At 37.8% G+C, this 14457-nt stretch overlaps 1 protein-coding gene and 2 pseudogenes across 5 annotated transcripts in view; 2 read left to right on the top strand and 1 right to left on the bottom strand.

Moving 5' to 3' along the window:
• Positions 1-14457, bottom strand: part of GOLIM4 (golgi integral membrane protein 4) — an 86383-nt gene that overhangs the window by 53366 nt on the left and 18560 nt on the right. The gene's annotated exons all lie outside the window — the stretch shown is intronic.
• Positions 566-1496, top strand: LOC119509996 (annotated as a pseudogene).
• On the top strand, positions 2222-12959 carry LOC119509992 (annotated as a pseudogene).

The following is a 14457-nucleotide window of genomic DNA, read 5'->3' as shown; positions in this document are numbered from 1 at the left end:
CTCTGGGTTTTTCCTGGTAACACTGCAGTAAAACTCAACCTTGGAGCATCCCTGAGTTGTACTAACCATCTTAGAAAAGAAAGGTGTCAGCAGCTCTGATCTTCTTAGTTCAGCCCTATACCACTGGAGATAAACCAAAACCTCCTTGTCAAAGTGGTGTGCACTAAGGACGCTGCTTGCCAAGGCATTTCTCACTGACAGAGCACGAAGCCCGTTCACCCTGGTGGGGCCTGACTGGGGAAGAGGAAAGCAGGGAAGGAAACAGACTGTGTCAGGTAACATTCTGGCCCTTCACATGTATCATTTACTCCTTACATCAACACTGTAAAGAAGATATGATTATTCGATCTTTTTTAGCTTTTTTTAAAAAATGAGACAGGAAGATTCAACAACCTACTTAAGGATATAAAACTAAAACTTGGCAGAGCCATGAGTCAGTCTGACTCCAAAGCCAACTATGACAAATTGAAGAGAACAAAAGTTCAATAGAAAAATCAAGTGAAATAACATCTTGACTACCAAGAAAAGTTGTTAAAACATAGATGAGTATTAGACAGATATACATATGGACCACAGGGACCTGATGCAAACACCAAGCTGGGCCCAAAGGCCCTGGAGGTCGGAAAGCCAGGCTGTAGGTGGCATGGACATCTGGGACTGGAGTCAGAGGCACACGGAGGGTCAGCGGCTACTACAAGGAGTGACAAGCCTTCGTTTCAACCAAGAACAGAGCTGCTTTTGGTGCGCCATGGAGACAGGCATGAGCATCTACAACGTGGAGCCATTGATGGAGAAGGGGCATCTGGACCATGAGCAGATGGGCAGCATGGGTCTGGTGGAGACGCTGCACTGCTCCAACCTGTTAGCCCTGTTAGCGGCGGTAGCAGCCCCAAGTTCTCAGAGATCTCAGTGCTGATCTGGGATGATGCCCAAGAGGGCAAGGACTCCAAGGACAAGCTCGTGCTGGAGTTCACCTTCGCTAAGCCAGTGCTGGCTGTACGCATGCACCATGGTAAGATCATGATCATGCTGAGGAACTGGATCCATGTGTACTCCTTCACCAACAATCCCCGGAAGCTGTTTGAGTTTAACACAAGGAGCAACCCCAAGGGACTCTGTGACCTCTGCCCCAGCCTAGAGAAGCAACTGCTAGTGTTCCCTGGACACAAGTGCCGGAGTCTGCAGGTTCTATCCATGGAGAAACTGGTGGAGCTACGTCGAGGCACCAACCCTTCCACTCTACTACATCAACTTCAGCCATGACTCGTCCTTCCTCTGCACTTCCAGCAACAAGGGGACTGTCCACATCTTTGCTTTTCAAGCACCTCAACTGCCGCTCAGCACTGGCTCTCATGGGCAAGGTGGAGCCGATGAATGGGCAGCACATGAACTCTCAGTGGAGCCTGGCAATCTTCACCGTGCCTGCTGAATCTGCCTGTTCTAGTTTGCTAATGCTGCCGGAATGCAAAACACCAGAGAAGGATTGGCATTTATAAAAGGGGGTTTATTTGGTTACAGAGTTACAGTCTTAAGGCCATAAAGTGTCCAAGGTAACACATCAGCAATCAGGTACCTTCACTGGAGGGTGGCCAATGGTGTCCAGAAAACCTGTTAGCTGGGAAGGCACGTGGCTGGCATCTGCTCCAAAGTTCTGGTTTCAAAACGGCTTTCTCCCAGGACGTTCCTCTCTAGGCTGCAGTTCCTCAAAAATGTCACCCTTAGTTGCACTTGGGATATTTGTCCTCTCTCAGCTTCTCCGGAGCATGAGTCTGCTTTCAACGGCCGTCTTCAAACTGTCTCTCATCTGCAGCTCCTGTGCTTTCTCCCAAGTGTCCCTCTTGGCTGTAGCAAGCTCGCTCCTTCTGTCTGATCTTATATAGTGCACCAGTAATTTAATTCAGACCCACCCAATGGACGGGCCAACACCTCCATTGAAATTATCCAATCAGAGTCATCACCCACAGTTGGGTGGGGTGCATCTCCATGGAAACACTCAAAGAATTACAATCTAATTAACACTGATAATGGTGTTTGGAGGACATAATACATTTTTTAAACTGGCATACTGCCTATACCTGCACCTTGGGTCACAATCCTTCCTAGAACGTCAACTCTGTCATCGCCATCTGCATAGATGGGACTCTCCACAAAGATGTCTTCATTCCTGATGGAAACTGCTATTAATAGGGAGGCTTTTGAAGTGTACTTGACATTTGTGACAATGACGACTCTTAAGGATCCCGGGGGCTGTACAAAGAACCTGCAGGGGCAAGTCGCAAGGCTGAGCCTCTGGGCGTGGGAGGCCTCCCCGCTGTGGAAGTCACGGGACAGCCAGCATTAATGGAGCGTGAACACTTTCTATTCAGCAGAGCCATGGAGCTACGGAGCTACATCTCAATAAACAGCTCACTTCCCCGAAGCACTTCTTGATGACTGTATGTCTGCAGGGCTAGGCCAGAGACCCAGGAAGGATGTAGATCCCCCCCCCGGGGCTCCTAGCTGAACTAAAAATAAAACTTCTCTTAAACTAAATTACCTGATTTCCTAAGTCTATATATTCTTATTTTACATAATTTTGTCCAGTTTGGTTATTTAGATTTTAAGTCCACAACAAAATTAGATGAAGCAACTTCAAGGAGAGGGAGACAGAATGACAAGAAGAAGAAGCTGACAACAGGGAAGAATTCTACAAAAATTAATCACCACTCAGAGAACAAATTCTAAAGACACAGCGATCTAGAGCTATTTAGTGCAGGGACAAACTGCCCTATATATGACAACTATATATAAAGAAACACTCACAATTTCATGTATTTTTAGTCATTTCAGAAAGGTGAATTTTAAAAACATATAACTGAATAATTTACCATTTGTACCTAAGTAAGCCAGGTTTCCTGATTTTTTGTTCAGAAAACATGGCTTCTCTCCTTTTTATATTCTGAGAATCCTGAAAGGAACACAGTATTACAGCATAAAATAATGATTGTGCTAACCGTACAACATCAAGAAGGTGATATATTGTGACCTTCTTTAGTTTCACCCCTCCCCCAGCCCTGTAATTATTCCTCTTTTTTTCTTACTTTTTTTCATATGCCTCACACCACAGTCTGCCCTAAAATGACTCCTAGAGGTAGGGACCATGTCTTATTGGTACTTATAACTTCAAAGTATCTACCATTGTGCTTTGTACAGAAAGAGCAAGTTAAGCTAATGAAATTTATGTTTGGTATACTGAATTTTAGAATACAGGGGTGCCTGTAGAAATATCTCCACATCAAATGGTCAAAATAAAGTTTCTCAAGCTTACAAAGGTAAACCTATTTGTTCATTTATCGAATATCTGACTATCTACTATATTTTAGGCATTATTCTAAGCTCAAGGATCAGAATAATAGACATGAAATCACAGTCCTTATAATTTCATGGGGGAAGACAAGCAATCAATAAAAGACAATAAAAAAGAAGCCAGAAAATAAGATTTCAGATAGTGTTAAGTGTAAATGAGGAAATAATGAAGACGAATGGAGAACTAAAAAGAGAGTACTAGGACCGATGGACTATTATCATTCTTCTTCTTAAATAGGGCATTCCCTCATATCAAGTAAGAGATGTATTTACGACTTCTATAGATTGCTCAGAGATAATAAAGCTGCTAACTCCCTCATAATTAGGAAAACTATGAAAGATGCAGGTTTCTCACAGGCAACCAGTGAAATCCCCCATGGATAGCAGGGCTGCTGTAGAAGCCAGTCTTCCAGATGTTCCCTAATGATCCCTGCCTTCTGGTACTCACGTCCTTGTGGACTCCTGTCCCACACTGCACCATGGATGTCTGTGTAACCAATAGCATACAGCAGAAGTGGTGTTATATCACTTCCAAGATGAGGTTACAAAAGACCATGGCTTCCACATTGGGCTCTCTCTCCTCTCTTGTGGATCTGTCACTCCGTGGGAAGCCAACTGCCATGCTATGAGGAGACTCAGGCAATCTATGGAGAGGTCTGTATGGTGATAAACTTAGATATCTGGCCAAATTGAGGAACTGAAGTCTGCTAACAAACATGTGAATGAGCTTGGAAGTGGATCTTCCTCCAACAGATCCTTAGATGACCACAGACACAGCTTGATTCAACCTCATGAAAGACCCTGAGCCAGAACCACTCAGCTAAGCTGCTCTCGGATTCCTGACCATCAGCAAATTGTACAAAATTATCAATGTTTGTATGTTTATTGTTTGAAACTAAGTTTGGAGGTAATTTGTTATGCAGCAATTGGTAAATAATATGGCTATCTTTCTAAGAGAAGGCCTTATAAGTAGCTGAGGTCTAAGCAGACGCCTGAATAAAGAAGAGCCAGTTATGGAAAAGTCTCAGGGAAGAATTCAGAGAGAAAGAATAGTAGGAAAAAGGACCCCAAAAAGGGTGTGAGCTTGGGGTGTTCCTGAAATACCTAAAAGGCACATGTGACTGAAATCTTGTTAGTTAACCTCAAAGTGGTAAGAGAAGAATTAAAATGTCCTTCAAAGACAGAAAGGAAGTAACAGTACCTAATTTATATTTTTACAAAATTATGGGCTACTTCATGGGAGGTAAAGGTGGAAGCAAGAAAACCAAGTGGAGGTCTACTGCATTAATCTAGCCAAGAGATAATAGTGACTTGGACTAGGAGGTTAGAGAGAGAAATGTTATGGGCTGGTAAGATTCAGGATATATTTTGAAAGTAGAGTCATCACAACTATGAAAAACTTATCCGAGTAGACTGTCAGAACAATATGTTCTGGTTTTCAAGTGACCTGGGTAACACTAGAATAGACCTAAATAGAAAGGAAATTAGATATAATCTACTGAGACGTAACTCAAAATTCAAGAAATAATTTGAAGATGTGGTAGTTAAAAATTATAACTTCTTGTAGTTGAAATTCTGTGGAACCTGGAAAGAAAGACTTTTCCCTTTACAAAAGAATGAAGCAGGCAGTAGGTGTTCTTTTAGGTGCCTGTTCTGATCAGTGCCAATCAGACTATTTTAAAAAGTGTTTAAGCAATAAATTAGTGAATTTTAAAAATGAAATAATATAAGAGAGATGAGGAAGACCAAAAATAAAGCCATATTTTCCTTTCCACATGAATATACCTCCAAAGGAACAAAGGTAATGACAAAGTTAATGAAGAGGTTATTTCAAGTTAGAGAATGAACACTTATACTGTTAAATGACCCAACTACTCAGTAGTTTCACAGAGCATTTAGGGCTTCATTTATTACAGCTTAGCAAGAATCTACATGCTCCTATTCTGAAACTTTTCTGAACAGGCATTATTCACAAAGAGCACAAAAATGAATGTGTCAGAACCCTGCCTTATATTATACACACAAAAAGCATGTTAAGACAACTCACAGGAAATATCCATTTCCAAACCAAGACCATATTTGTGTACCTAAGGATCAGCCTTCAGTTCCCCTTTCTTTTGTAGACAATTCCAATATTCTTAAACTGAAACATGAAGAAGCAAGTTTTAAAACATAAAAATATAAACAAATTGCTATTCAGGATTGCGTCATGGTTTTTCAATACTAAAGAACGTCAATATACTAACTAGTTACACATACACACCCACCCTATACACATACAAATACAATCACATACACATATATACACAGATCACACATTAAATGAAAGGAAGTGATCAATGTGCAATTTGAAAAGTAGGGATGTTTTAAAGAAATGTTTAAAATCAGGTAAGTTCTTAAAAGATGGACAGAAAGAAAGGCAAACAGAAACACAGAGCATTTGTTGTTTTGAATTTTCCACAGTTTTTGCCTAAGGTCTTCAGTGTAAAATACTTATCAGTCATACTATATGCTAGAACCTTCAAATAAACATTAATGGTGTATCATTTTAATTATTTTTATTTTACAAATTTATCTAAGCAAATATGTAACAAAATTTTTAAAAATGCAAAGAGCACATACGTTCACCAGAAGTTCTGCATACAATTTAAAACCTTTGAGTCCATCCAGGGATCCAAGCTCTAAATTGTTACAATTATTATTATTTTTTTTACCACATAAACTACCATATACAAATAAATCTATGTTTTATTATGTCTATTTTTACTGATAAAATCTGTATATTAAATGTTGAAATATCTTGGGAAAGAAGTTCTATTTATCCCATGTCACTGAAGAGCAGAACCATAAAAATCCAATGGGGGGAGATAAGGAGCTTCCAGTTGACCAAGATGGGGGGTATAAGATTCTCCAGGATGCCAATATCCCACAGAATCTTTGAACAACTAGCAAAAACTGGCAAAGCCATCTTCCTCAGAACACCAGAAAATAAAGGGTTGCAGCAGTTGGGTGAGTGCTGAATAAAGAAAATGCAGCTTTAAAAAATGTTAGAAGCTTTTGGCACCCTTGCTGGCTCCTCCTCAACCCCCTCCCCAGTACAGTGTGGAGCCAACCTGAGCTCTCATTGTTGGTCCCTGGCCCTGTTTCTGTGGGAGCAGAGTAACCCTTATGTACATACTGCAATATCTGTATGTTGATGCCAATTTGTCTGGTGGTAGACTGAAAGCCTGAACCAGGAAACTCATCTCTGGCTCACCATCACAGAACCTGCCCTATAGGCAGAAGCAGTTTGCAGACAACTAAAGTAGTATAAGAAATAATTAAGTCAAAGCAGCCTGAGATGAAGGATTACCTGCTTTAAGCCACACTACAGGGTAGAAGAAAGTCTATTTCACAGGGAGTAGAGGGGGCATTCTATTCCTGTAAATGAAGGAATTACTAAAGCCACAAGCAAGCACAAACCCAGGGCAAGACACAGCCTCAGAAAAGAGGGAGAGCACCCCTGCACTTCACATTTGTCTCTGGCTGACCTTCTTGACAGGAGGGCTAAACTCTAACACTCTTAACACCAACCAAAACAGACCCAATGTGCAAAAACTATGAAAGATATTTCTTGCTTTGGTTTTGTTTTGTTTTGTTTACGTTAGCTCCTGGCACTCAAGGAATTCTTTCTCATATCACTAGCTGGATACAAACTTAAGAAAAAGACAACTCAGGGACTAAATTCCAGAGTTAACACTTTAAAATAATAAAATATACAGTGTAAAACAAAAGATTACAAGACAAAAAAACCCCACAAACAAACAAAAAGGACAGGATGGTCAATTAAAAGGAACAAGATAAAAATTCAGACACCATCAATGAAGAGGACATTGGACATACTGGACAAAGATGTTAAAAAAAAAAAATGATCCTGAATATGATCAAAGAGATAAAGGAAAACAAACAAAAAGAATTAAAGGCTATCAGGAAAACACTGAATGAACAATATGAAAATCTCAATAAAGAGACAGAAATTTTTAAAAGAAACTAAACAGAAATACTGGAGCTGAAGATCACAATAACTGAAATAAAAAGTTCTTTAGAGGGTTTCAAAAGCAAACTGGAGCTAGCAGAATAAAGAATCAGTGAACACAAAAAAAGACAATTGAAATTCATTCAGTCTGAGAAGCAGAAAGAAAAAAAAAATTCAAAAAAAGGGAACAGAGCCTAAAAGATCTGTGGGACATCATCAAGCATACCAATATATGCATGCTGAGAGTCCCAGGTGGAGAAGAAAAAGAGAAAAAGGCAGAAGGAATATTCAAAGAAATAAAGACAGAAAACTTCCCAAACTGAATGCAAGATTTGAACATGCACATTCAAGAAGGCCAAAGAAACCCAAAATGGAGTTCTCCTGAACAGAACCACACCCAGAACCATAGAAGTCAAACTGTTGAATACCTAGGACATGGAGGGACTTCTGAAAGTTGCAAGAGAAAAGAATGTATTATATACAAGGGAGTTCCATTAAGAACAAGATTTAGTGCTGATTTTTCATCAGAAACCATCAAGGTGAGAAGGCAGTGGATGAAATACTCAGTGTTGAAAAAAAACAGTTACCAACCAAGAATTTTCTAACCAGTGAGATTTTTTCAAAAATGAGGGAGAGATTAAGACATTGCTAGATAAACAAAAACTGAGGGAATTAATCACCACTAGATCTGCCCTACAAGCAATACTAAAGGGAATCCTTCTGACTGAAAGGAAAGGACAGTAGACAGAGGATCAAAGGGCATAAAAAATAAAGAAGTCTGGTAAAGTAACCATATGGAAAGTTATAAATGCCAGTACTACTGCATAGTATTTTTTGGTATGCCATTCTATGTTTTACTTCTTATAGATTCTAAAATGCAAATGCATAAAATTAATGATAAATCTATGGTTCTGGACGTATGATATATAAACAATTAATCTGTAACAGTTACCACAAAAAGGTGGAAGAACAGAGGGGTATAGGAACAGTATATCTACATGCTGTTGATGTGAAATTGGTATAAAATCAAACATGACTGTTACAGACATAGCATGTTAAGCTCTGTGGTAACTATAAATAAAATATATGAAAATATATACAAAAAGAAAATATATGAAAACTATATACAGAAAGAAATACAAAGTAGTATAAAATAAGAAAACAAATAAATATTAAAGTATGCATTACCAGAAGAACTGAAGGCCAAAAACGTATGACTTACAAATAAGACTGAAAGTTTTCCCTCTATGATGAGAAACAAGACAAGGATGTCCACTGTCACCACTTTATTCAGCATTGTACTGGAAGGTCTAGTCAGAACAATTAGGAAAGAAAAAGAAATAAAAGACATCCAAATTGCAAAGGAAGAAGTAAATATTTCCCTGTTTGCAGATGACATGATCCTATATATATAAAACCCTGAAAAATCCACAACAAAGCTACTAGAACTAATAAAAAAAATCAGTAAATTCAGCAGGATATAAGAGTAACATGCAAAAATCTATAGTGTCTATACACTAGTAATGGATGATCTGAAGAAATTTTTTTAAAATCCATTCACAGCAGCAACTAAAAGAGCAAAATTTCTAGGAATACATCTAACCAAGGATGTAAAGGACTTGTACACAGAAAACTATAAAGCATTGCTAAAAGAAATCAGAGAAAACCTAAATAAAGTGAAGAACATTCCATTCATGGATTGGAAAACTAAATATTATTAATATGTCAATTCTACTGAAAGCAATTTATAGATTCAACACAATCCCAATCAAAATTCCAACAGCCTTCTTTGCATAAATGGGATAACCAGTCATCAAATTTACATGGAAGGGTAAGTGGCCCCAAATAGCTAAAACCATCTTGAAAAAAAAGAATAAAGTTAGAGGACTCACCTTTCCTGATTTAAAAACTATTACAATGCTACCATAATCAAAACAGCATGTTACTGGCACAGGACAGACATATAGACAATGGATTCAAACTGAAAGTTCAGAAATAAACCCTCACATCTAGGACCAAATGATTTTTGACAAGGGTGTCAAGTCCATTCAATTGTGGAGAAACGGTCTCTTCACATACATTTCTGGGAAAATTGGGTATCCATTTACAAACGAATGAAGGTGGACTCCTCACTCACCCCATATAAAAAAAGTTAACTCAAAATGGATCAAAGACTTAAATATAAGAACCAGAACTACAAAGTTCCTGGAAGAAAAGATAGGGAAGCATCTTCAAGACCTCATGTTACACAATGGTTCTCAGACTTTACAACAAAAGCATGACCAACAAAAGAAAAAAAATATATATCACTGGGACTTCATCAAAATTTAAAACTTTTGTGCATCAAAGGACTTGATCAAGAAAGTAAAGAGCCAAAGCTAACCTACAGAATGGAAGATAATATTTGGAAACCATATATTCAAAAAGGGTTTAATATCCATGGCATATAAAGAAATCCTACCATTCAACATTAAAAAGACAAACAATGCAATTCAAAAATGGGCAAAATACTTGAATAGATATTTCTCCAAAGAAGATATACAAATGGCCAAAAAGCACAAGAAAAGATGCTCAATATCACTAGCTATTAGAAAAATGCAAATAGGAACACAATGAAATGCCGTTTCCTACCAACTAGAATGCTATTATTTAAAAAACAGAAAATTAACAAGTGTTGAAAAGAATGTGGAGAAACAGGAACATTGGTTCACTGTCAGTGGGAATGTAAAATGGTGCAGCTGCTGTGGAAAACAGTTTGGTGGTTCCTCAGAAAGTTAAGTACAGAATTACCATTTGACTCAGCAATACAACTTCTAGGAATATACTCAAAAGAATTGGAAGCAGACACTCAGATACTTGCACATGAGCATTTATAGCAGTGTTATTCACAATTATCAAAAGATGGAAGCAACCCACGTATCCATCAACAGATGAATGAATAAACAAAATGTGATATACAAATTCAATGGAATATTATTCAGCCATGAAGGAATGGAATCTTTATACACGATACAATAGGGATGAACCTTGAAACATCATGTTTCATGAAACAGTCTAGACACAAAAGGATACATATTGTAATGTTCTTGCTGATATGAAATAATTAGAATAAGCAAATTCATGGAGTAAGAAACTTGAATACAGGTTATGAGTGGACAGGGTGGGAGTAGAGAATGGGGAATTAATGCTTAATTGATACAGCATTTCTGGTTGGAATGATGGAAAACTTTCGGTAATGAATGGTAGTGATGGCAGTGCAATATTGTGAATGTAATTAACACAACTGAATTACATATTTGAATATTGTTAAAAGGGGAAATTTTCGATTGTATATGTTACTAGAATAAAAATTTTAAAAAACATGGGACTGTACAATACAGTGAACCATAATGTAAATTATGGACTATAGTTAATAGTATAATTATAATAATATTGTTTCATCAATTGTAACAAAGGTACCAAACTAATGCAAAGTATTAATAATAAGGAAAACTCTGTGTGTGGAGGGGGGTTAGTATATTGGAACTCTGTATTTTCTGCATGATTTTTCTGTACATCTACTACTTCTCTATTTAAAAAAAAAAAATCAATGGGAAAGTCTTCAACCAGCTACTTAATTTTCCTTTATTCCTTGATCCAATTTATATCCTTCAAGGGAGCTTGTGGATAGCAGGTGTTTCAAGAAAAATTTGCCGAATAAAGGAACATATATATTTACTGTCTTTTGCTTAGAATGTGTTTGTTTCCTAGGCTGTGCCATCAAATACCATGAAATGATTTGGCTTAAACAATAGGAATTTATTCACTCACAGAGTCAAAAAAATGTCCAAATCAAGGCATCATCAGGGCGATGCTTTCTTCCTGAAGACCAGCTGCCAGTGATCCTTGGCTCTTCTGTCACATGGCAAGGCAAATGGTGACAACTGCTGGTCTCTCCCTTCTCTTCCAAGTTTGGAGTTTGTTGCTTTCAGCTTCTTGCTTCCTTGGCTGGCTCTCTCTCTCTCTCTCATCATTCTGCTCATAAAGCACTCCAGTAGTATTATTAAGAACCATTCTGATTGAGATAGGGCATACCTTAACTGAAGTAGCCTCATCAAAAGGTTCTACTTAACAATGGGTTCACACCCGCAGGAATGGATTAAATTTAAGAATATGTTTTTCTGTGGTACACACACAAACCACCACAGAATGTATGCTAGATCTTGTTCATTATGAATTTATACTTTCTGCTGAGAAATAAACAAATATGACAAAAATTGTGCTTTTAATATTAATCTTTTAAAATGTCTATAGCAAATTACTATAAAGAAGTTCTTCAAATTAAAAAAAGCTTCTTTCTTTTCTTTTCACACTGGTACCAATTCTGAAATTGTGGTAGATAGAATCATGGTTCCAAATTTTTCACTCCCTCACTATTGGAATTACACATCCACAGCCTGCCATGCATTTTGCCATGGGCAGTGTGTTATTCCCCACCCCAGTAATGTTAGGCTTGACTGTGTGACTTGGTTGGCCAATGACCTGTCAACAGAAATGACAGAGTACACCTACTTTGCAGACTTGGAAAAGTTAGTTATCAAATTTATTTGGAAGGAAAAGGGGCCTCTAATTGCCAAAAACATCCTAAAAAAGAACAAAGTGGGAGGACTTACACTTCCAGACTTTGAAGCCTCCTATAAACCACAGTGGTAGTGGCACAAAGACAGACATATTGATCAATGGAATCAATTGAGAGTTCGGAAATAGGCCCCCAGATATATGATTGACTGATTTGTGATAAGGCCCCCAAATTCACAGAACTGGGACAGAACAGTCTCTTCAACAAATGGGGCTGGGAGAACTGGATAGCCATAACCAAAAGAATGAAAGAGGACCCCTACCTCACACCCTATACAAAAATTAACTCAAAGTGGATCAAAAACCTCAATATAATAAGAGACAGCACAATAAAACTCTTAGAAAATAATATAGGGTGTGTCTGAGGACCTGGAGTAGGAGCCGCAGACGGTTTGTTGATCTCGTTAGTTCCTGTGGTCAAGACTCTACACCACCGCCACATTCCGCTATCCGCGCCGCCCAACACGTCTCTGTTAGTGAGCAATGTGGCGGACGACACCAAGTCTGAAGACGTACGTTGTGAATTTGGTTGTTATGGTCTTATAGTTGACATGTATGTTCCACTTGATTTCTACACTCATCATCCTAGAGAAATTATGTTCAATTTGAGGATGCTTGTGATGCCAAAGATGCATTACATAATTTGGACAGAAAATGGATTTGTGGACATCAAACTGAAATCCAATTTGCACAGGGGGATCAGAAGACACCAAATCACATGAAAGCCAAGGAAGGAAGGAATGTATTCAGTTCTTCTCGCTATGATGATTATGACAGATATAGACATTCTAGAAGCCCAAGTTATGAAAGGAGATCAAGAAGTCAGTCTTTTGATTACAACTACAGAAGATCTTCTAGTCCTAGAAACAGTAGACCAGCTGGAAGACCACGGTGTACCAGAAGCCATTCTGACAACGATAGACCAAACTGCCACCGGAATATCCAGTACAGTTCTGCATACTGCACTTCAAGAAACATCTGAGAAAGTGGAAAAAGAACCAAAGAAGGGCAGTTCAAGTGACCAGAGGGTGGGTGGAAGGTGCTGCAGTATGAATGCTGTACGAGTATTTTGACTCTGGTCTGAAAAGATAAAAGAATGTTATTAAAAACTACATGGAATAATTGAAGTCCCTTCAAGTTTCAAAGCAAGCATTTTAAGACAAATAAAAGGAAATTCAACTTTGTACTTGTGGAAACTAATCCCTAAATATGAATAGGTTTATACTGATTCATGGGTAATAGGTCCATAATAAATTATTGAAAACTACGATGTATGAATATCAAGGAAGGCAGCCCTAGTCTCTTACAGTGCCTCTGTTGGTCTGTCTCAAACTGAATTGGTGGGAAAAAATATGGCCCAATATAAATTTTTTCTTTGGTTGTCTTTTAAAGTCAGTCCCAGTTTTGCTATTATTGGCAAACCTTGCCTATGCTTATTCTGGTGCCAGCGCTTTCTGCTTAATTGTTTGCTTTGTTGGCATCTGACTTTATTTACTTGTACACCACATGCAGATTACATCTTCCTTTTTCCCAGGTAAATTCCAAATATGATTCTTGATAATCCGGCTAAGAGGGTCCATCTCTTTCTCACCTCTTACCTAGTCAGTATATTCAGCAAACATTTATTGCACCCTTACTGTTTGGCAAAACATTTTACTGGATAATTGGGGAGAGAAAAATAGTTATAATTCACTTAATAAATGTCTACTTAGAGCACAGTCTAGTGAATCATTACAGTACGGCCTCACTGTTTTGTTTGAGGTATATACGTACCAATTATTTTACACCAGTCATATCCTAATGTAATTATAAAACCCAATATATACTATCAAATATAAGTAATTTTGTGGGTATCTGCCATTTTTAAGTATCCAGTATTTCAGTTTGCATCCCATTAATACAAATAATGAAAAATGATTTGTTTTAATCTGTAATAAACTGATTTATTGTGCAGTGACTGTAATACACCAGAGTTATATTAAATTGTTAACTGCCTCTTCAAACACATATTAGGAAGTAATCCCAAAATAAGTATTCAACCTCGCATTAGATATAAAGGAGACTCTTTGGGTGCTAAAATTACTATTTTGAGGCAGAGCCGTTATCCCAACTGATTTATTATGTTCTGTAATTGAGAAAATGTTCACCAGATTATACTTCTTAGTGATTTATCTGTACATTTTACAGGGGACATGTTCTGTGTATAGTGAAGAAATAACTTTTATAGAATCACACACACAAAAAAAAGATAATATAGGGAAATATCTTCAAGACCTGGTAATAGAAGGTAGCTTCTTAGACTTTATACCCAAAGCACAAGCAATGAAAGAAAAAACAGATAAATGGGAGTTCCTCAAAATCAAAAGCTTCTGTGCCTCAAAAACCTTTGTCAAAAAGGTGAAAAAGCAGCAAACTCAAAGGGAGAAAATATTTGGAAACCATATATCTGATAAGAGACTGACATCCTGCATATATAAAGA

This window comes from Choloepus didactylus, chromosome 1 (assembly GCF_015220235.1).
Source record: "Choloepus didactylus isolate mChoDid1 chromosome 1, mChoDid1.pri, whole genome shotgun sequence".
NCBI lineage: Eukaryota > Metazoa > Chordata > Mammalia > Pilosa > Megalonychidae > Choloepus > Choloepus didactylus.
This window is presented reverse-complemented; position numbering and strand designations above follow the sequence as displayed.